The 24,699-nt window shown below is 57.7% G+C and overlaps 1 pseudogene; it reads right to left on the bottom strand.

Moving 5' to 3' along the window:
* LOC119108276 (oxysterol-binding protein-related protein 8-like) overlaps positions 1-23,204 on the bottom strand; it is a 39,339-nt pseudogene extending 16,135 nt beyond the window's left edge.
* Positions 23,205-24,699: the final 1,495 nt, after the last annotated feature.

Below are 24,699 nucleotides of genomic sequence, written 5' to 3'. Positions count from 1 at the left end.
CCGTGCGCGACGCGTGGAATCGTCACGGCTAATGCGATCTTTTCACCGAAAACGCCGCGGACTGCGCGCGGTCGTCCGGCGTTTGCATGGAGCACTGGTGACTACCGCCTCCCGTGCGGGGCGCTCGAAGCGACCCGAGCCGTCCCGTGTCGGATCAGAGGCCGTACCCGGTATCTCTACTGTCCAGTCGCTGGTTCCGTTCGTCGTCTGATCATCACAAACGCTAGGAAATTGTCTCTACAGCGACTCGCAGAATGTTTTGCGCTCAATACAGTGCATGACAACCTAAACAATATTCCTAACGAGGCCTCGCAGCTTTCTGGCGACGGGACGAGCCAGAGCTGGATACTCAAAGAAGCCAAACATTTGCCGCGGACACTCAGAGCTGGACGTAAGAGGAAAGCCGCATAACGTGCACAGTAGTCTCTGTGCACGCTGTTCTCAGAGCGAGCAGTGTCTCCGCGTCTACGACGTCCACCACCTGCGTGGCAGCAGCGGCTTTCTGTCGACAATGCATCCGTGTCTGCCGCGACCAGCAGAAGCTGCGCGAACAAGACCATTTCAGGAGTAATTTCTCCGTTTTTGCCGGAGTCAGCCGCGTCTGAATGTTGGCACATTCGCCATCTCAGCACGGCATTGGTCGCGACGCGTTCCCATATTGCCACTCGCCAGCGCCACATTGTTCCGCCGACGTCAGCGCTGCGTCCGTTCCAGCAGCGTCGGCAGCCTCTCGAGCGTGTCGCGGCGGCCGCTCGCGCCGTCGGACCGGGCCGGCCGGCGGGCCCTGGGGATCGATGTGACTGTCCCAGACGCGGCGGCGGCCGGGCGCCGCAAGCTCCGCCGCAGTCGGCCCCAGCAGTCACCGGGGGCGGGCGGGGGCGGACCGCCGCCGGCGCCGGGGTCCGGCCGTCGGCGACGTCCGGGTTCGGGGCGGGCCCACGACTGCCGGCAGTCGATTCATTAGACCCAATCTGGTGAGCAGATCGATCTGAACGGGCGGGCAGCTGAGCCCGGCGCGGGCGATTACGTTTAATCCCGGCCGGCGACTGCCGCGGCGGCCGGTCAGCGACGCGCACCGGCGCTGGGTCTGAGCCGCCGCGGCCAGGCCGCCCCGCCGGTTAGCAGTGACCGTACCGTTCTCCACCGACGGCGGCCCGACCGGCCGGCTCGCCGCAGCCGCATCGCCGCCAACAGCGGGGCACCTTGTCAATCAAGGCGGGCCGACGGAGCGCGTCCGTCCGCGTCTCGGTCTCTCCCGCGGAGGCTGGCGCACAGCCGCCCCCCCCCCCCTCCCGGCGGCACCCGCGGCACGCCCGCCTCCAGCCTCCCGCCGCAGGCACTCACCTTGGCCTTCTCGCTCTTGTAGAGGACGAGCAGGCCGGGCTTTAGCACGCACCAGAGCTTGGTCCAGCTCTTGAGCGTGCCCCGCACCTTGAGCCAGTCGGCCCGCACCAGCACGGCAGGGTCGCGCACTGTGTTCAGCAGCTCGTCCGCGGCGCGGCGCTTCTCGTGCCGGTAGCGCCGCCGCTGGTCCTTGTACGACTCCTTCCGGGTCAGCGGCTGCGGCGCCGCCTGCGGCAGGCGACAGTCAGAGGTCACCGGTCGGTAGGGGTCGCTGCTGTAGCGCGGGCACGGTGACGAGCAAGGCATCGCGCTCCTTAGACACAGCGGAGGGATGGGACGTGGGAGGTGTGACGGCAGCAGAGTGGACAAGGGTGTTGAAGATAGGTGTGAATATGAGTGGCGGTGAATAATACCGAAAACAATAATGCGAGCCAAGGCGTAGGCAGTAGAACAAGCAAATCATAAGCAAAAGTGTACGTAACAGCGTGGGCAGGAGCGTGAACGGGCAGGGGGAGGAGCATAAGCTAAGGCCTGGACAGGAATGTCAGCAGAAGGGTGCGCGGGAATGTGAACAATCATGTGAGGAGTGTGAATGAAGCTATGGGTAGATGCGCCTGCGCAGGCGATCAGCAGTACAATCAGTTGAACAACAGCCATCATAATCAACAGGGCATGGTGCTATCATACTCGGCAATATCACGACTGACTCCGGCGATGGACGGCGGATGACATCAACGACCTCTGGTGACCCAAGTCTCGCGCGGACTCCACCACTCCCGCGACAATGCGCCCAACCAGTGCGCCTGTGTGTGTCTGAGTGTGTCGACGTAGGCACAACGCCGCCGCCGCCGCCGCCGCCGCCGCCGCCGGGCCGGCCGCGAGCCTACCTAGCGAAGCGCACACACCAGCGCACACACAGCGCCGACCGCACGGCGTCCGCCTCAGCGGTGTTTCCGGTTTCAGTCACAAAGCAAGCGTGTGACCCGACGTCTCAACAGCTCGGATTGAGTAGCAAACAACATTGGTCGATATCGGGCAAATCCAATAGGGTAAGTCTTTTTGGCGACCGGTATTTCAACACCGTGCCTGATCCTCTATAATCCCAGCCAGTATAAAGTTCCCGCCACCAGGATCGGCCAAGGTCATGGGTTTTCCACAAGCCGTCTTGGCAGCCTGAATCCCCAGGCTCTTGATCCTCTGCAATTTCCGCAGAACCGAGCCGGCTACCGCTGATATCACGGTTGCAATCCTGGTTCTATCTGTGGGAGGACTAAGCTGCTAGGCCGGGTCACCAGGAGCCCGGCGCGGCCTCCGCAGCAGCTACGATCAGCACCCGGATGCGATGCGGTGAGAATACGGACCACTCCCTCCTCCACACACAACACCACGAGCACGGATCTTTTCACTCTTTAGGCCTGGTTTTTCACGAGTCGGTGCGGGTTTCCGGAACCCTACCGCCCCTTCCTCTGGAGGGAGGAGCAGTGGAGGAGGGCACCGCCCCTCCCCCAGGAGCCACCCTTGCCGGCAGCAGCGGCAGTATGCCGCCGTGGACATCATGGCCCGACAATGTCCGTCCACCAGCCACCCGCCGCCCGTCCGTCGTATGGCGGGCGTTCATAGCTAGCCCGGAAAGCTGCCTCCGGGAGACACACGCGGTTCGATCATCCCTTTGCACGGCTCGTTTGCAACACATTCAAAGTCTCACACACACTGACGACCCGGCCGCGTCCTGCACGTCTGTCCGCACGTGGCAGCTGGGAGCGTCCGGGCGGAACGCCGCTGCGGTCACCAGCGCCGCGCGACCGGCACCGGACTCCCGTGGCATGTCGTGAGCGCCCGGCGCTTGACCCCAGCCCGGGCGAGATCACCGACCGGCGGGCCGGGCGGCGCCGCCCCTATCAAATATCCGCCCGCCCACCCCCTCCGCGTGACGTCACGATCAGTTCAAAGTCCAGCCCGCATTGATCGGCGGCGAAATCGCTGAAACGTCGTCGACCGAGGTTGACCGATAGCGCCCAGGTTGCACCGTGTTGTCCGCAGCTGTCAGCAGCGGTCGCGGTTCGCAAGACCGGCTTTCGAGCAAGGCGACGCGCCACTCACAGGCCGTGCGATGATATCGCCACAGGGCAGCGGTACCGCAACACCCTGGCTGCCTTATTAACGCGCTGCGGGACGCGGAGTGTGATGGAAAACGAAGCAAAACACAGCTTAATGGCGCGGTAAGTAAAATATTTTCAGGTGCCACACACCAGCGGTATGTGACACCACCTGAAACCACAGAACAGCTGGTACGGGCGCAAACGACATGCTACGCCCTCCCCCATCCCTCCCTCCCCCGAGTGTCAGCAGGTGAGTAAACTGGATACCACTCGTGCTACACAAATTAAATGTCAACGCACTACAACTCACTGCACGGCTAACGTTGGCCGGGTGCGTTTGAGCACTTCCTTACGAGCAGCCGTGATACCTTGCCAGAATAACTATAACTCCGATCCAGACTAGAACCTTACGACCCTCCTCCATCTGTTTCGGCCGCGCTGTACACAGTTCAGCTCCAAGCCAAAACGAGAGGACCCAAGGGACAGCGCCTACCGCGACCAGGCGGAGCCTCTAGCCCCGGTTCGCCAGGGGCGGACCCCAAGCTCTGTCCACTCCCAGTGACCGACCGCCCGCTTTTACAGCTAGGCGCCGGTGGCAGTCCGACCGGGAGACGGCGTCTGACCGGCGGGCCGGACCGGGAGACGACGGTCTGACCGGCGGCCGGACCGGGGAGACGGCAGTCTGACCGGCGTCGAACCGGGAGACGACGGTCTGACCGGCGGTCGAACCGGGAGACGGCGGGTATGACCGGCGGTCGAAACCGGGAGACGACGGTCTGACCGGCGGCCGGACCGGGAGACGGCAGTCTGACCGGCGGTCGGACCGGGAGACGACGGTCTGACCGGCGGCCGGACCGGGAGACGGCAGTCTGACCGGCGGTCGGACCGGGAGACGGCGGTCTGACCAGCGCTCGGACCGGCGGCGGAAACGACGGGTGGCTGGGGAGGCGGTGCTCGCGGAGCCGGCGGCGCAAGGCGGGGCCATCAATAGGTCACGGGCTGTTGTCGGGTCCGCTTAGAGGTCACGAGTTGCGCAGGGTGGTCGGCCCGCGGTCAAAGCCAAAGGCCACCAGTTTCCGTGGGGGCCGGCAGGGGCCGCCCCCTGCCATGGGAGTGAGCCGCGCAGCCAATCAATCCCGCCGCCTGGGGACGACACCGTCGGAACGCGGCCGCCGCCTCCGCCCTGACCGCGCCATGGGCTGAACCGCAGCACGGCAGGGCAGCAGCTCAGTCGGTAGGGATCCGAACGTCATCGCCCTGCCCGCCAGGTCACCGGCACCGCCGCCCCGCCCGCAGCCGCTCCGCTCAACCACAGCTGAGGACTTGGGCATGTCGACAGCCGCGGTCACTGCGGCGGCCCCGCTTGACACGCGCTACTGCGACCCGACGTCCCGGCCGAGGTCCCGACCGCTCCCGCGACGGACTGAGCCCTCGGCCCGAGGTCCCGACCGGTCCCGCGACAGACTGAGCCCCGTCCCGGCGGTCCCGGTCCTGAGACGGACTGAGGCCCGCTTAATGAAATAAGCCATACCGGCAGTACCGTTCCCGCGAGCAGCTGAGTCATCGCGTTCCCAGGACGGTGGACTGAATCACGCCTGAGTGCCCGACGTGCTTTTCCATGCAGCCTCGTGCCCCTCCAAGAGCGCCTGCACACCTGCCAGGCAGCGGTTGAGCCAGCCGCACACCACAGACGGCCAGCCAGGCCGCTGAGCCTCAAAGGGCGGCCGCGGCTGAACCAGTGCCAGCGTCGCTGCGGACAACAGACCTCCCGTGGTGCAGACGTCCGTGTCCGCTGACATAGAGCCGCGGGCCGCGGCCGGGGAGCGCGCCGTTTTGCTGATGACGCGCCCCCCCCCCCCCCCTGAGACGCACCGGTGATGACATCCCCCCCCGCGAGACGCACCAATCGACAGAGCCGCGGCCTCGGCCGGGGAGCGTGCCGTTTCTCTGATGACATCCTCCCCCCAGAGACGCACTGACCGCTCGCACGGAGCGTGCGCTGCGGCGGGCGGAAGCCAAACACCACGCAGCGTCCGTGCGTGCGTGCGTGCGTGCGTGTGTGCGTGTGTTGTGTGTGTGTGTGTGTCGGTTTGGCGGCGCCTGTTTGTGTTCAACTGGGTATCTCCAGCGGGAGCCGGCCTGCGTCGGCCGTCCGTCCGGAGGCCGTTCGCGAGTGTGGCCGGTCCACACGGCCCTCGCCGGAAGAAGCGGGCGGCCAGGCTGCCGCGGACTTGACAGTCCGACCGGAGGTCTGCAGACCGCGCGCCACCGGCCGGCAGCCGGCCGGCCGAGCTGGCAGCCCGACTAACGGCCGACGTGCTGGACCGGCCGGCCGACAAATCGACCCCGCACATGACTGCTGGTGTGCATATTTCACCATCCGGGCCGTGACGTCACGCAGCCGCCGCCGCGCTGCCGGCTGAATGACCGGATGCCGGCAGCGTCGCATCGTGTAACGACAGCGTGTCCTGCCGACGGAATGGCGAGCGCCGCCTGATGGCGGGATTACGGCGGCGGAACTGACACGGTCAATGATCAGCGGCAGCACTGCCAGCGGGACAGCAGGCCATGGGGTCCACCGGACAGTGATCAGCGGCAGCACTGCCAGGGGGACAGCAGGTCATGGGGCCCACCGGACAGGGATCAGCGGCAGCACTGCCAGCGGGACAGCAGGTCATGGAGCCCACCAGACAGTGATCAGCGGCAGCACCGCCAGCGGGACAGCAGGTCATGGGGCCCACCGGACAGCGAGCAGCGGCAGCACTGCCAGCGGGACCGCAGGTCATGGGCCCATCGGACAGTGATCAGCGGCAGCACTGCCAGCGGGACAGCAGGTCATGGGCCCATCGGACAGTGATCAGCGGCAGCACCGCCAGCGGGACAGCAGGTCATGGGGCCCACCGGACAGTGATCAGCGGCAGCACTGCCAGCGGGACAGCAGGCCATGGGGCCCACCGGACAGTGATCAGCGGCAGCACTGCCGGCGGGACAGCAGGTCATGGAGCCAACCGGACAGGGGTATGCACCAACGGGACAGACGGTTCATTGCTTCTACAGGGGGATGCCAACACGACACGCACCGCCATCGGGACGGCGCGGCCAGTGCCAACGGGACGGAGGGTTTATCGCTGTCCCGACAGCAGGCAGATCTCACTGATGAGTCAATGGACACATCACTGAAGTGAAGAGATCAATATCTACCCATTGCCGGCAATAGCTTCTTCAGCTCTCTCCCTCAACCGTCTTTTTCCAGACAACGAAACCATCGCGAGCTGTTTTGTTCGGGTTCGCCGGTACTCGTGGGGCGTTCTTTTATATCACCGTCGTGTCTGAGTGTGTAATGTGTATGCGTGACTATGTGAAGTATAGATGTGTGAAGGACTAGGCTTTAGTTTCTGTATGTATGGTATACTCATCCCTTTAAGTTGGACATTTTCAGAAATTGGCTTTTCGCCTGTGGATTGTTTGCGGTCTAAAAACAGATAAAGAAATAAGCGCTGCTAACAGGACGGCGGATTCACTGTTCACCAGGACAGAAGTTCCGCTGCAATTGCAGCGAAACGGCGGGCTCACTGCTCACGGGGCGCGGGGATGCCCGATTTTTTTCTTCGAAAACGCTTTTGAAACAGCATTTTCGACGCGCCACTTTCGCTGTACACCGACAAGACAGGGGTAGCGTCGGCACAGACAGTGCTGTTTCGTGTCATTTCTTGAAGAACCTACCCAATATTTTTTTTTTTCAAGACCCTCCCGCCCGTACGCGTTATATTCCCCAAACCTCCATACAAACAAGTCTGCCAGCCATTGCATATTGTTGCCTTGAGTTCACGCAAGCCATCACAGAGCAGACCCCACAAGCCCATTTACAGGTTCCGTCCCGAAAACTAAACACGCTAGAGTCGAGCCAAGAGCACATGAAGTATGTCACGCAGAACTGTATCAGATTTGTTCATCAGACCAGTGTCAGTGAAAATCAGAAAAACACACCTTTGATGAGTTAAACCGGGTTAACGGGTAAAATAAATGATAGGGAATCTTGTTCTACTTCAAGCTACGTGTCCAACACCAATGTGGGATGCGATACTGCCTCTATACAGCCCTTGACACAATGAGTCCCAAAGCGACAGTGTCGTATCAGCAGGAATGACCCTTGGGACGTCAAATTAAGCTATACGAGATGAGCCCTGCGGGCATAATCGCCACTCTGCAAGCCCGAGGATTCAAGACCGTGCTTAGAACGATGCGGCAACAAAACAACAACACGGCGCGGCGCTTGTCAAAACGCCTCAGATACTGCTTAGCGTGACATGTAGCGCGTTGAACTTCGCGGCAGGAGAGATAAAACATTCCCGTTGAGATTTGATTCAGATTTGACGCATTTGATAAAGCACTTTCTTGCATGGGCTGACCGAATCGGTATGTTACAGAGTGTCTTCAGGAAGTGTGATAATAAAAAAAAACATCAGTTCCGTCAAGTCCTTAACACACATTTTCCACGACAAAGCTACGTTGCATGACTCCACCTAACGAGATTCCCTATTTCACAATTTCACATCATTTCAATGAGAAACAGTCGTCACTCGTGACCCACAGAACACATGGTCTTCAAATATTCACAGCTGTAAAAGGCTTACATCCGGTTTGTCGAAACTTCGCGCTGTACGTTGAATGGCCCACGACGATCCCATATCCCAGTCTAAGAGGGTTCTCTAATATCCTCCAGTTCGGCAAGGTTGCGTTTCCGCAAACGCCAACAGATGATGAGCAGAATAACTCTCAAACTTTGCAGCGCCAGTGGTCCAACGAGACAACCGGGCAGTCAGCCATGACCGCGATCCCTAGTCCAAGAAGTCCTGCAAGCCAGCGCGCCACAGCGCCGGCAGGCACGGCGCGGTGCACGGCACAGACCTTGGTGAACAGCGACGAGCCCCCATAGGAGCGGCTCTTGATCTTGCAGAGACTCATGCCGGCGTCGCGGCCCGGCCCGGCTCAACGGACGATCGCACCGACGGCGCGCCGACAGCCGGCGGCCACACCTGCGGCCGCCGGCACCGGGCCACGCAGTGGCGTCGGCGGCGGCGCCCGGCACGCGCCGCCGCCGCCGCCGCCGACGGCGACGGCGAGGCGCGCGCGGCGGCTGGGCCGGCTATCGCCGCCGCACGGCGCGAGCACACAGCCGGCCATGGGACCAGCGGGCACCAACAGCGCGCCGGGCCGACAGCTGACCCCGTCAGCGGCCCGTGTGCTTGGTTGACACTACGCGGGAGGCGGGGGGGGTCTTCAGCGGCGTCGGCCGGCCGCTCGGGCGCTATCAGCAGGTTCCGCGGGGAGGGGGAAGCCTTCAGGCGGCGTCGGCCGGCCGCTCGGGCGCTGTCAGCATGCTCCGCGGGGAGGCGGGGAGGCCTTCAGCGACGTCGGTCGGCCGCTCGCGCGCCATCAGCAGGCTCCACGGGGAGGGGGAAGCCTTCGGCGGCGTCGGCCGGCCGCTCGGGCGCTATCAGCAGGCTCCGCGGGGAGGCGGGGGAGGTCTTCAGCGGCGTCGGCCGGCCGCTCGGGCGCTGTCAGCACGCTCCACGGGGAGGCGGGGAGGCCTACAGCGGCGACGGCTGGCCGCACAGACGCTGTGAGCAGGCTCTGCGGTTGTGCGGCTGAGGTTTGTGTTTGAGTGAGGATGTAACCTTCGCTGCGGCAGAACGCTGGACTGAATGCTGCCCAAGTATGCAGTCAATAAACTGAATACTGCCGCGTGTGCAGCGCGCTGCAAGTTGTACACACACGAATCGCGTGCACACATAAATCGCATTCTATTCGACACACGACCTCGCGGAGGTGCTGCCTCTATCTTCACCTGCGTCTCACGGACCCCAGCACCCGGAAGAAAGACAGGAAGACAAGTTTCTTCGTCGCAAAAACACGTGCGCGATACGTAAACAAATCCCCGCATCCCCCAGAGGTGGAAAGGTGAAGGTACGATGTAAGGAGCGCCACAGGACGTCGTGACAGCTTGCTCCAAAATCGAGCGGCCGGTGGCCAACCAGAACGACCAGCGGTGCACGAGTCCAGGGACTAACACCTGAACGGGCACCGACGAGCGTGGCATCGGATCAGAGGCCGCCGACCAGGGAAGGGTCGGACGTAGAACAAGGGACGACGGCGACGCCGGGGGCAGGGGGGGGGGGGGGGTAGCTGCGGGAAGTCGCGGGGTTTTCCAGCCATTTGTAACGAGTGACACACTCCAGGATATAGCATCCCGGCCAGAATGAGCCTCAGGAACCTCCAGGGAGTAACTGAGCAGTGGTACCGCTTGAGAAGTGAGAGCCATGAGTTCCAAAAATCCCACCAACGGCGCGCCCGTCCCCCCCCCCATGTCCTCCTCCTCCTCGGCTGAGCCCTCCTTCCGGCGCTCCGAACGGGAGGGTTGTCGCCCACGATGTGTTACTGGCTCCCTGGTGTCTCTGTGTGGCGGGCGGTCCGGCAGCGCCGACAACATTAGACCGACCGGCCTCCCGTCGGCCGAGCGCGTCGTTCCGGCGGCCGTTCGGACCGGGCGGCACCCCCGAGCGACGTAAAGCCCCGAACGACTGCCGGTCGTGCCGAGCCCCGCCGGGAGACAGATGGCGGGGCGACGTGGCGTGCCGAGCCATTTGAGCCGCCAGCGTCAAGAAACAGTCGTTGGCGTCGAGTGTCAACATTGGCAGCGCCGTCAGCTGTTTTCAAATGGCATCCGGCTGCCCCGCGACTGCACGCCATCAGTGGGGTTGGCCTGCATGCGCCAGGGTGTTGCGGCTCACTTGTAGGATAACACTGGAACCCGGTCGGAAATGGCTGGAAGACCCGAGCACGGTGCGTGCCAGCGTGCCGGGACGCCGGTGTACAAGGACAAGGGCGCAGTACGCACCAGCGTGCCGGAGGCGCTGGTGGAGAGGTCGCCGACCTTGCCGCTGCCGCTCGAGTCGTTGGCCGCCGTGTCGTTACCTGGGGAGCAGCGAGGCCGTATTATACGGGAACAGCGCCCGGTACGAGCGGCAAAAGAACGAGCGCTCGCAGAGCTCGAGAGGCCAGCCCTTCTTCAACGACATAGCGTTGTGCATTGCAACGTTCCGTCCACTGGCTTCTGGCTGGCTGGTCTGGAAACCAGCTGGCTCCGGATGAAAGCAGCGAGGTATTAAACGTGCTCTGACGGAGGTCCCACTTATAGAAACAAATGGCCGGCTCTGCCACACCATTACCTTGGAATTGTTCTCTCGGCACAAATGCCACCAGCACTTGCAAAATGAAGGACCCACTCAGAGACATCTAAATAATTCATCTGCAGCAACGTGGGCTAGTGCCCACTTGCAAAACACGTGGACACCCTTCACAACTGAATCTAGTCAGCAGCCGTGTACGCGGCCAAGCAGCCGCGACCTGCCGCGACGGTCTTTGGGCGTGAGACATCACCGCCATCATCAGGCAAGCCTACCACGCCCTAGCACTTACTGGCGGCGCGCTGATGACTCATGCGACCGCAGTCCACGCCCCCCCCCCCCCCCCCCCCCCCCCCGGCCGCATCGCACCAGAACATGTAACGTGGAACTTAGATGCATCAACTGTTCGCATTCCTCGCACGGAATGGGCATAAGTTGACCGTTGCGCGCCTACGGCGTGAGATATTGGACCAACAGCCTGGGGCGTGCACCGCGTCATGAATCATCCAACGTCACGGTGCACCACGACGGTTCAGTATCGGCAGCCACCGCCGCGGCTGTCGATAGCGCAAATACGTGCAGCATGACATCGCAGGAATGATCGCCGCGAAGTCCGCCATCGCCGTTTCCGAAAAGCAAACAGTCACATGCTGCAGGGTCATATGCATAATTTTTGAAGCGGGGTAACTGCGGCGCCCGCACCAATCTTCCGTGCTCTTCTCCTCGCTCTGTGGTCAGCCACTTCCTTCCGTACGAAGTAGGTGCCATCCGCAGCGACAGCAGTACTAGTTCTCGGACCTGTCATGGGTCAGTTTGGGCACGTACCGCTCGCTTCACCGCTTAGGAAAATTGTCTCTAAGTCAGCAGTCTAGGGAAAACCCACATTTAACGAGCGGTACAGAACATGGTGTACTTCGAAAACGCAAGTACACAATATCGTGCACTTCGAAAACGCAAGAGAAGATCGAAGATACATTGATGCAATACCTTAACAGTCGTTTGCGTTAAGACGAAATATGCAATTCACATGACATTGCAAGGCGCCATTGGAAAAGAGCCCCGCAGGGAGTCAGGCATGCGCAGGAGAAACGAAGGGGTAGCGATCGTCCGGAAGCAAGAATTACAACAGGAGTTACAAATGATGCTCTTCACAATTCAGAGCGAATTACACGAAGTAGTGCGCAGCATGACTTAGTGGTGCAGCAACCATCAAACTTGGTCAGGGTAAATGCAGCAAAAAAAAAAAAAATCATAGGCAAACGCAGCAAAACCACGCCACATAGCAGGGCTACTCGGTGAGGGTAACCACACACGTGCTCGCTACGTCTCCCTAGGAAAACAGTTCATCATACATAGTGGCTGCGGAGCCCGACCGCAAGGGAGACCGCTGAAATACAAAAACGATCACGCCTCGAACCCTGGAGTGTCCTCGAGATCATCCTCGTCGCTACCAGCCCACCATCACGCCAATGGGCCGTGTCGAGCTACAAGGCTTGTCCAGCCTATACGGTGGCGAGTCGTCCGAGTTGCACCACACGCCTCGCAGACGCGAGCACACGTGGTGACATCCTGAGTGTCTTACGGTGAGAGCCAACCACCTTCTGAGGGGCTCACGATCACTGCGCCCGGACTGGCTGCCTGCCGGACGGCGCTCGTCCGGCCGCGTTTTACCGCCGGACGGGATCGTCCGGCCGCGCTTTACCGCCGGACAGGTTCGTCCAGCCGCGCTTTACCGCCGGACGGCGCTCGTCCGGCCGCGCTTTACCGCCGGACGGGGCTCGTCCGGCCGCGATTTACCGCCGGACGGCGCTCGTCCGGCCGCGCTTTACCGCCGGGATGGTGCGTGGGCATGCTGGGGGCCGTTTGAATGTGAAGTGTACGAGCTACAGTAGGCTGCCAGGACTCCATGGACGTCAACAACGGGCCCTTAACCGTACCTTCATTCACTATGATTTTTTGGCCGTGGATTAATGACATCATCGAGCCAAAACTACCCCGGCACCACTGCCATCATGTGCGTGGTAACAGTCAACGCTGCAGACGCCAGAGAAATGTACACCCAAGTAGTGAGTTTCCTAGAGAAACTGCAAGTCATGCAATTCTCAAACAGCACTGTGTAAGCATATGCGCTGGGAATGATACAATTTTATTTCATATCCTGATGTCTAAGTCACTGGTGCGTACGCCAAAACGCACGGTATAAAATCGAAGCGTACATGCCACGCAAATAGAAAAGGACGCACGTTGCGCCTTGACATTGGACACAGAAGAACTTGAACGGGAATTGGCGACAAGACGACGTCAAAGTCACGCGAACCGAGGCATCCAGAAACACCAGGGCAGTACAACACAGCACCCAAGCGACAGACATCCACGTACAGAAAGAGAGAAAAGAGCGAACGAACAAGCGCAGCGAGAATGTCAGACGCAGAGCACAAGCCAAGCAAAAGCGGCGCACGGCACGCGGCGCAGCGGCCGCCTGGCGCCGCGCCGAGGGCGGCCGGGGGAGCGGCGGCGGCGGCGGCGCCTGACCTGGGCCCGGCGGGCAGGCGGAGTCGGTGCTGCTCTGGCTGAGTGAGCCGCGCTGCAGCCGGCGGCCCACACGCAGCAGGTCTGCGCGGCACGACGCCTAGTCAGCGGGGACCGCCCAGCGCTCCGGCGTGGCGCGAGAGGCGGCGCGGCGGCCCCGGTCAGCGGGCACCAGCGCAGGGCACGCCGCCGGGACAGGACGGTCGCAGCGAGGCGGCGCTTGGCCGGGAATACCGCACGTCCCCGCACCGGGCAGGGTTACTGAGTGGTGCCGACCAGGGGGTGGCCGCCCGCCCGCGCCAGGGAGGCACCACCCACGTCCGCCGGCCGCCGGCCCAGGGACGCCGCTCAATGTTGACGGCCGTCCGGCGAACACCGCTGCCACACCAACACGGCGCCCGCCCCGTCCAGCGCCGCTCCGTCGCCGGTCCGAGAGAGCCGTGGACCGACGCGTCGCCCCCGCACAGCCCAGCCACGACAGCGCCGAGACTGCCGCTATCGAGGGGCCTCCCGGCCAAATACGCGGAGCTGACTTCTCGCCGAACGCCTGCCCAGAGCTGACAAAACATATCTGTCCGTAATGGGACAGCTGCTATCAGCCACGATAGGCGCGGTCACTCACTGCAGACCTGACAAAGGCTGCACCGTTGCTGCGTAGACAATGTCCGCTTCAATGCACGTGATTATGATCAGGCATGCATAAGGAGCGGATATAAAGCTACTGACAGAGACGCCCAAAGTGATGCAATCTATCTAGCACCGCATGGCTGGAAACTGTATACGAATAGTTGATGCCGAAAGCTCACTAGTTCGTCCTACATATGCTAGCAACGAAACAGGCCAATGCTTACACACATCGACTGAAAGCATGCGAGGTGTGTTGCGCGATGACGAAGATTCCGGCGACGTAGCTCAGACAATGTCGGCATTTCATCGTCCTGCTACGCGACCATTTCTACACATTTCGGCTCGGCCGTCCCGCCGTTAACAGTGTTGGCACGCGCGGCCCCCTGTGCGTACGGTGCGTCGCCAGTGTGTGTGGTGGTGGTAAACGGGCGCCGCCGGCGTCACGTGCCCGCCACCGGCCGCGCCGGCCACCGTGACTGTGAGCCGGTGGTCACGGCACGCGCGGCCGGGAGCCGACGCCAAACAGCTGTGGCAATCAGCTGGGCGGCGACACCGGCCGTGGCCTATCGCCGACGGTCGTCCGGCGCCGTCGGAAGGCAAGGTCAGCCGGACGGGCGGCGCACGAGCGGCGGAGCGCCGGTCCCCGCCGGTCACACTTGGGACAGGGCCAGTGGGGCGGCGCACGAGCGGCGGAGCGCCGGTCCCGGCCGGTCACACTTGGGACAGGGCCGGTGGGACGGCCCACGAGAGGCGGAGCGCCGGTCCCGGCCGGCCACACTTGGGACAGGGCCGGTGGGGCGGCGCACGAGCGACGGAGCGCGGGTCCCGGCCGGCCACACTCGGGACAGGGCTGGTGGGGCGGCGCACGAGCGACGGAGCGCGGGTCCCGGCCGGCCACACTCGGGACAGGGCCGGTGGGGCGGCGCACGAACGGCGGAGCGCCGGTCCCCGCCAAGCCACACTCGGGACAGGTCCGGTGGGCGGCGCACGAGCGACGAGGCTGGGGCCGGGCAGCGGCGGAGCGCCGGTCCCCGCCGGTCACACTCGGGGACGGGGCCGGTGGGGCGGCGGCGCTCCTCAGCACGGCCCCAGCGGCACGATGTCAGTCTTTGGGACGGCGACGGATTCGTGCCTTGAAGTGGTCTCGTTACGTCGCGCGCTTAGTTAAGTATAGCACAGATATCCTAAGAAACTGGCACAGGTCTGCGGGTGGTTCTGGAGTCACTCAGACGTTCGTCAGTCTCCACAGAGATAACCGCTGGCCGACGGCGTCCCCCCTCCCCTTCCAAAACAAGGGGCGGATCTTTACGGAGACCTCCGTACACCTGCGCGTGCCACAGGCCGACAAGGACACATCAGGAGAAAGGCCAGCCGTTAAAGCGACCCGAAGCATGCACCTCAAAGGAAGATAATCAACTGAAAATGACACTATACCATGTTGTTGAAGTTCATGGGACCTAAAACAACTGAAAAGGCCAATACTTGATTGTCAATCGACGCACAGCAATTGCGTCCTTCCTAAGTTGTTCAGTGTGCTTTGAACACCACATTGAAGTCACTGCTACCGCACAGACACGACAGCCCAGCGTGCTGGGCAGATGCCAAGGTCGCTGGTCACGAGCTCTCACGTAAAGCCTGCTTTTTCACATCCATTGAGTTCCATTCCTAAGTGACATCCAGTAAACAGGTTTGATGAGATCAAGACGGCCTTACATCCATAGGTTTGCGGGTTAATCACAAGTCATAACAACTGTTCAGTGCACGGCGAAAAACCGCTTGACGTTGAGAAAAGAAGAAATATACTTAACACCACGAGATCCACTGCTCAGGTTTGGGACCACAGAACAGGCCAGGTGCAAGCATTAGTGTCGCCTATCGCGCGACCACAGGCCAGCGCATCAAGTCTCCTGTCTTATCTGACTGTTTTCCACGCATCCCACCCCTTCGGTCATGCGGTGAATCATTTACTGCCCGTCGCTAGGAGCAGCGTAAACGCAAGATTTCTGTACACGGAATACAAACATAAGCTGCATGTGTCGTGATCAGGAACAAAGCCACTCATTCCAAATTTGGAGGTAGATGCCAGAATGAAACTATTGCTGTTACATACTGTGCATAAAACTATATTTTCCTAAATCGCATGTCCACACACCATATACCTTATGATTGTAGACTATATAAACACAATATCTGACCGGTCCGTATAGATCGCCTCAAATACGTACACATGGTAATTTTTTGACGACACCGTCATATACTTATGGAAGGGTATACGGACAAACGCAGCGCCTCCTACTGCCGCAACCGAAGACGTCAACACAACGAATGTCAAAACGGCAACACACGCGAGTGTATAACGACGACCAATACGAATGCAATGCACCAGTCGTACTCCACACGGGCGCAGCGTCTCAGCGGTTTGGCTCCAGCAGACCTCGTGGCGCATGTCCACATCCCCTGGTGTGCCGGGGCGGGAGGCCGGGACACCCGCGTGATGGTGCGGCCCCGCCCCAGCCCGGCAGCGGGACCGACGGGAGACCTGCCCCCGCGTCCGACCGAACCCACCCCTGAGCAGGTCAGCCAAAAGGGCGGGACGCAGCAGCACTGCCACTGAGGCCACCAGCCGTGGGCACACGGGTGTGCCCAACCAAGCCGACGACAACGCGGGCACACGGCCAGGTGGAACCATGCTGGACGGGCCGTGGAACCATGCTGGAACCAACGCGAACACAGCCTCAGGTGGAACCATGCTGGGGCCATCAGGTTACACAGTTTGGTGGTACCATGTTGGAGCCACCACTCGCAACGGGTGGAGGAAGCCACGCGAGTCCGCTCTACACTTCCCGAGAGGCGACATGCAAACACCCTGAACTGTGGTCCATGAATCCATGGACCATGGGCACCATGGCCGCAGGTCGATGGAACAGGAGTGGCTGCGTCCAGCGCGAGCAGGGAAGCTCGCGGTATTTGGTTCACAGTACGCTGGAGATCACAAACAGGGGTTGATAAATGGAGACGGAGTACAAAATCGCAGCGATCAAGCAAGCTACAGCGTACCATGCACCGGCGCGAGCCTCACATGCCCGCCAAGAGGATGGAAGCCTAACGAGTTTGTGATGTCTGCTTCTTGGCTTTTTCACATAACGGAAGCAGCGAAAAAAAATAGCATACGCCGGTGGACGTCAGGGACTACTATCGCTGCAACGCATAAAAAACTGACTACCAACGCTGCAACGCATCAAATCCTGAATACCAACGCTGCAACGCATCAAAACCTGACTACCAATGCTGCAACGCAACAAAACCCGACTACCAATGCTGCAACGCAACAAAACCTGACTATCGACACCACAGCAGAACAAAACCTGAGCGCAGCAGCGACCTTGCGCACAGAGCTGCCGGCCCGCCTTGCCCTGCTACGTCATGCCTCGCAGCACCCGCCCGAGGGGCGCGTCTGGGCAGCGGGTGGCAACGGGCAGCACGGCCGGCGGCGGGGCGGCACGCGCTGCGCCAGCCGCTCGTTACCTTTAGAGCTCGCCATCACTAGTTAAACGGCGCCGTTGGCCAGCCCACCGGGCGCCGGTGACGGGGGGCGGGGCAGCCTCCGCGGCGCCCGGAGCATTACGCCCGACACTGGGGCGACAGGGCACTCGCGTCAGCTGGTCAGGCCATCACGCCCGGGGGCGATCGGCGGCGGCTCATCAGGCGCTCCAGCTCGCCGGACCGGACAGAGCGCCAGGTCATCAGCACCAGCGCGGCAGCCGACACACACCAGCCCGCCAGGTCATCAGGTGATCACCAGCAGCTCGACGGGCCGCCGCCAGCCGGTCACCAGGTCGTCGTCATCAGTTCAACAGGCCGCCAAGCGGCAAACATCGGCTCAGCCTACCTACGCCGACAACATATAGCGTGCAGTCTCAACATCTAGCCCGCTCACGTGTGGTCGGGCTTCCACATTTGATGACATGGCTGCGAGCCAAGCACAGTCCCAGCCCGCTGTGACAGCACTTGCTAGCCGCCACGTAAACCCACCACAGCAGTGCGCCAGCCCGAGCGGCGCACCGCTGTGGTGGGTTTGCGGTCCTGAGGACGGCTGGCCCGATCTCAGCATGCACTGACAACTGGAGGTTTGAGCGCATGACCCTTTCATGACCTGCATTTTGTGAGCATAGCGTTCGGATACTCCAATGACAGGTTTTTGTTGCAAAAACCTATCATTGGATTTTGGTTTTGGTTTTGTACTGCTTCAAAGAAGCGGACAATCGGGAGTAGGTACGTAAATATTGATCAAACCGTTCGGGTTATTTAAGCACAAGCTTTCGAGGCAGCGCAGTCGGTGCGTGCATCCTGCAACCCTGACAGTGCAACTGTCTGTGGTGCAGAATGCAATGATGTTCAAATCTGCAAAAGTTAGGTATACTGTAGAGGACTTACAGATGCGTCATTAACGCTTAATTCGTGGGAGCTTTCAGTAGCCAAATCTGGTGACCAAAATCAAATCTCGGCCTAGCTTGACCTTGGATGACCTGACCTCGTCGCCTGCAAAAATTCGACTTAGTCACCAGAGCGACATTTATGTAGTAATGCACTTCAGAGCAGTACAGTGACGAAAAGACGGTGGTCTAGGAAACCACTTTGGCGTGCACTTCCTGCGAGAAATGCGGGTTGTTTTTCGCTCTTGATGAAAATGTCACTGATATGACCGCGCAAAAGAGGTCACAAACATGAACCGTCATGGCCAGAAACTTCAAATTTTCACATCGGGTGTCAAACTGATGTAAACTCAGTCGACCAAAATTACAGCAGTGTGCTCAACACCGTTCTAAAATTATTCCGGACAGACCTAACAGAGGGGGGATAAGGCCCCCTCTTCTACCCTTCTCCCTCCCCCCCCCCCCTATCGTAGCGAGAGGGGCGTCCGGCCTATCCCGTGACAGCTGCAACCAATCTACAAGTCAAACTGAACGTGTTTGGGCACGCGAGCGGACCGGTCTCCGACAGAATGCAATGATGCTTCGAGATTCTAGACTGCCCACATTCAACACACTCAGACGTTACAGAAAAGGTTCGTTTAAGTCAATGCCGACAACTTCAGGGTTTACACTGATAGCTACGGTGCCCTGGACTTAGCGATAATTTTGCGCAAAATCGCGCCAGCAGCCGGTGCGCTACGGCACACTGATCGTCATCATCAAAATACTCCGCGACGATACGGGCGCCGCCCGTGTTTAAATTCCTTTTAGGCACCTAAAATGTCATCTAAAAATAATTTGTAACTAGTATCTGACAAACCAGCCACTGGACCGCCACACATACTACACCAATGTCTCAGTCAGGCTCAAGAACTGGTCACACAAAACAAACCACATAATATTGCTCCCGCTGTAACTTACGTTAGCAGAGAAGCAAGAATTTCAAGTAAAATAATTCCCACAGGTAATTTAACTCGGGTGTTAATTCTCACGGTGCTTCAATAGACTCCAAAGATCAAAGTTCTCTTTTGAAAGCCTTCAAAAGTGGCATGATCATTCAGCTATGTTGATCCTGTTGGTCCGGATTTTTCAGCCGGCCAGGCCACCGCAGGCGGGACGTTACGCCACGCGCTGCTTGCCAACGGTTTCATTCAACAGTTTCTATTCATTCACGCGAATGCTAGGAGGCAGGCGTGAGACTGACGCATGGTGCGCATGCCGCCCTGGACAGAGTCTGCTCCACAGCCCGAATGAACGCGTCTTTCTGCTGCAGCAACAATGCAAACTGTCAGTGCAAGAAGCCTTAAATTACGTCAGGGTCGTATGTTGATTGGCACAAAGAGAGCAAGTGGTTAATCCCGACGCCGCCTATTCGTGTCAGGGTTGTGCAACTGCATGCAAAGTGTCTGACATCCATCCAGGCGTCTTTCCAGGTCAGCTACGTCCGAAAAATAAATGTATAAGTTAAGGGATGGCGGATGACTCTTACGGCAAAATCACGAGCTAAAGTGACGGAATACTACTGTTGGTCCCACAAGGGTAAGGTGGAGCCCCCTTGGAGTTTGGGACCACCTCCAAAAAATCCTCGCATTCGGGCCCCTAACTTGTAGCATAAATAGTGTATATATATATATATATATATATATATATATATATATATATATATATATATTAGCCAATGCGGGAATCCATCTTACTGCGCGCAGCCCTAGAAGGCTAGGCGTGCTTCGAATGCACACGCGTGGACCTTATTCATTTTATCCAAATCATGGTAAATCCTTCCATTGAGCGGCTAAGGATTTCGGGACAAACGGCCAAAATAAACTGAAATTGACAGCTAAACACCATTAAAATTAAGCACGAGCTTGATTTCTAGCTTATTAACGGCTGACCGGCTGGTCCAGGCGATCAGCTGATGGCTCATGGCTAGTGTAGTTGTTTTTTTGTTATATAGGAGTGCAAAATATCCTAGCATTCTAAATCTATTAAGAACGTGACGCAAAAATAGAATAATTGTCACGCATTCAACAGCCAAGGGAAATGACAAATACAGCACGGCGGCATGGCGGCACGTAAAATTACTTTTGACAGTTGCATATAAAAATTCATCAGGGCATATCTGACTGCTGTTCTCAGGCTAGGGCACCAAGGATGGGTGCCGCGTCAGGCCAACAGAGAGGCTCACGTCAACAAGCATAAGGTTCTCAAGGATGACATGAGGCCCCGGCCAGAGCACACGACCCTTTCAGCAAGGGGAAAATACCCGAGACCATAATTCATCCCCTGTGCGATCAAGAGTGTCCGCGCAGGCTAACAGAAAGGGCCCCGATAGGAGCGAACAATCATCCAAAAATGATATGAAAAGGAAAGAGCCCCCGATCAAAGTAGAGGGCCCCTGAGCATGGAGTGTCTCGGTGCCTTACCTCTGAAGAGCCCCATCAACAGCATAAGGCCCTCCGAGCAAGTGAAAAGAACCCGAAACTAATGTGAAGCGCCCCTGAGCAACTGAGTGTACCGTGGCATGTGGGGTCCGGAAAAGCGTATAGAGCATTTCCAGCGAATGACAAGAATCCGTGGAGGGAAACCTAATCGATCAAGATTGCCCAGGCATGTACGCAGATAGTGTACCAACAGCAGCGTGGGCTGCTACGACAAAATGCAAAGATATCAAGGGCAACATGGTAAGCTCCCTAGCGATCACATTGACCCGGCAGGTGTACAACTAGGCCCTGAGCAACAGCATAAGGTCTCTGGACAACGCAATGAACCCCCAAATTTATCCCCACCTTTTCCCCATGAACACCCTCTCGCTAGGGCTGAAAGTCACACAAACAACCATGCACTAAAGGCTTTTACTTACCCATTTTTGAATCTTCATCTTGAAAGTACACGTCCCCTGCAGCGAAATCGGGACTGATTTCCCCCATCTAAAGAGAAATCCTCCTTCTATCTTCTGACTTGATTTTCAAAACTGAAAAAGATCGCTGGGTGTAGAGCTAGGACCAGAGGGAGGTGACACAACTCATGGTTGCAAATGACATGACAAGGGCAGACTACTGAACATTACAACACTGGCTATTGTTTCACCCTGAGAAACTAGGATTTATAGATTAAAATACTATAACTTGTGCTCCCTAGACTTGCAGCTATGCATAAGAAAAAATAACATGGAAAGCCATGGCAACATTGAATCTGCTGTTCACTCTACCATACACTACTCACTCAACATCAATAAGCCTATAAGTTTACAATCTTGTTGAACTAAAAGCTGTTCCTTGAGGTAAAAGATTCTCATGTCAAACTTGAAAAACACCATTACCTCCTGGCAGACAAATTTGCTTGACCCCACTCACATAAGGTTCAATTTTCTAAGACTGCTGAAATATGTTATCTGCCTCCCCCCCCCCCCCACACACTCATCTCAATTGATTTGCATGTCTGCCCTGTCCTCACACCAGTTTGCTCATGACAGGGTAGGTAGGTTCCAGCCATCCAGCAATGTTCCATTGTTCAAAATTGTCCTATTGTTTCAATGTTCCACAGCAATGACCCATTGCTGGCTAACTGCTATGCAAGCATGGGGCTTTGAATGGGTGAGGTTGTATCATTTTATTTTCTGACATAGGGTGGCATGTCTCTGCTGTCTTTTATGTTTGCCATTCTGTTTTTCACTTATTTAAAAAAAACAGACTTCATTCAATGCCAATGAAGGCAGCTAACTTCCATGGGGGACAGGTGCATGCCCAAGTATGGGGAGTGTTGCCACATCTGAGCTGGTCTGCCCAAAAGTCCATATACTGTATTAGATGCCTGTGCAAAAATAGGTGCATTTAACTGTGTGCCAAATTCAGGCTGGGCCAGCTTGTGCTAATTTGTTAATTACTTCGCTTGAAAATTTTGGTCAAATTGTTGTTGAGGTGTTGAAAAATGTTTTAGGAGTATTTCTGCCTGACATACCTTTGCAGCAACATGCCTTGAGTTATTACGTCAATGAGCCCGAATTGGTGTCAAGCATGCAGTAAACCTTCGAGCATTTAGATTAAGAGTATGCATGCACTGGATTGTTGCTACTGCTTCTGCTATGCTGGACATGTTCAGTGTAACATGATGATTTACAGTCTGGCATCTGGGGGAGGCAGGAGGCACAATTATCCCCCAAGAGACTGAAAAAAGCATGTGACAGTCATGATGAGTGCTGAGAACACACCCTGCATAACAGTGATATTCCAGCAACAATGTCAGCAGATGCACGGGATATACTTCACAAGCTCAACTTTGGCATAGGTCACCACCAACCTCAAATCATATGGAATCACTGTTTCACAAAATTATTTTGTTGCTGAGATAAGCTTTAACAAAAAAGCACCCATAACAGTCCTTCAAAAAGTCAACTTCATTTAACCCAGCTTCAGATCCAAACATGCATGCTCTAGGTTCAGCATCATCATTATGTTATGGTTTGGTGCTGTGGATGGATTTTTAGCATGCTTGCCTCCATCCAAATTTCACAAAAAAGATCAGCAGCCCCCTCAGCATTGACTTGAGCCAAATTACAATGAACCATTGCCCCCCTCCCCCACAAAAACTTAGAACTATTGTAGCCTATGGCTATGAATGTCACTGGCCGACAATGGTGCAGTGACATTAAGAGATCTCAATTCAGTGTTACAGCCACACAATAACGGTACTCATCACTTGATGCACCACACATCAATAAATAATTCTAGTCCAGTTTTAACGTCCTTTCTACCTGAAATGTAAACACTCACCGCCTACCAGAAACTATAATGCAAAAGATGGAGAACATGTCCTAACTCGGCACGCTAGGAAACAAGCGTCCGCAAAAAAAATCACATACTGTATGAAACCACACCTGAAGGTCACAGCTGCCCACCGCTGTGAACGCAGAATTTCGGATTCAGGATGCCGACTCCCAAGCACTAGAGAGCTGAAAATCAATATCACTGCACCTGTTTGGTGCCACCGGCCGACAATTGACGACACTGCGCCAAATTTCCATCAAATATACAGCTTTTTGGAAAATAAATATGGCAGCACTACTGATCTTCCTCTGGACGATGAAGTACGGAGCGCGACCAAAAAGACAATTAGGACACAAGAACACCGGCGCTGTCGTCTATTGCAAACATTACTTACGAAAAGTAAAGACATGCTGCGTGATGAAGCGTTAAATCCTTTTAAGCAGGCACGACGAAATACTTGTGTCCGTTATTCAAGTTTGTGGTATTGTTCAATGAAAGGCGCCGGTGCTGTGATTGCATCGCATGTGAGCACCGAGACCATACGCGGATCCTGTGGGAGAGGGGGCGGGGCACGGAGTCATGGCCCCCCAAAACCTATGAGAGTATGTTTTGGACCCCCAAAGCATTCCAATAACTTCATAAAAGTTCCGTCTACTTACCGTCTGTTTTAACTTTAACTGTTTTAGCTGTTTTGTTTTAACTTTTGTTTAAAATTCAAACGCATTTCGGAGCTTTTTTTGTTTTGAATGGTGTCCCTACAGGTACTCGCGAGAGGCACCATGCACTGGACCTCAGATCCCACACCAGCCAGCTGGCGACGAACGGCAGCTCCCCCCCCCCCCCCGCCCGCCAAAAAAGCAACTCTAGGCTAGATCCGCCCCTGACCGAGACTCAGCTGCGTTCGTTCATACTACCAAGCTGGGGTCGCACAGGAACGCATCGTATACCACACTGGTGCTCGCCGATGCAAGACGCAAGAAAACCTGCATGCGTCACGCGTGATCCTTCTAATTCGACGATGCGAGCAACCGAACGGTTTCACACAGGTGTCCTCTCTCCCGTCCGGTGCGAGCCGCGGCGGCGGCGTGCCAGGCCCTGGTACCCGCCACGCTTAAGTGGGCTGTGCGCACAAACAGTCTGCGTTTTTTTCCCATGACAGACAGGCGGGCTCCGTAGAAAACACCGACGGGCTTTGATTCGGGCCCATATGCGATTAGATGTTGCAATCACCAGTGCTGGCCGCGTACGGGAACCCTGTCCCTGGTACGGACTCTCTCCGGTTCGGGCCGCGCGACTGTCACTGGAAATTGCTGGCTACACCATCAGGGCAAATTAGCATTGATACCTCATGAGACGTTAGATGCAATACTAATTAGCTTGTGTGGGTCTATTAGTCCGCTCGCAATGCGTTGATAATGGAAATGTAGTTGGGACTCGCTTACTCAAAGAATGTGTCTCTGCTACCCGCAAATCATGATAGCCCTTCCTTCCCCCCCCCCCCCTTGCAAATTCTGACTCCGACCATGGGTAAATGTCAAATGCCAATTTTCCAATAATTTTGCGAATTTTGGTTAAATTCGTTTGCATAGTCCAGCATTTAATGCAAACGCTTTGGCTCATGGGCGGATGGGATTGCGGTAATTGGCCCGCTTAGCTGAGCTGCTGCTGTCATCGGCAG

Source organism: Pollicipes pollicipes, unplaced genomic scaffold (assembly GCF_011947565.3).
Source record: "Pollicipes pollicipes isolate AB1234 unplaced genomic scaffold, Ppol_2.1 Scaffold_6686;HRSCAF=7923_pilon_pilon_pilon, whole genome shotgun sequence".
In the NCBI taxonomy this organism is placed as follows: Eukaryota; Metazoa; Arthropoda; class Thecostraca; order Pollicipedomorpha; family Pollicipedidae; genus Pollicipes; species Pollicipes pollicipes.
Note: the sequence above shows the minus strand (reverse complement) of the source record. Positions and strands in the feature narration are given on the sequence as shown.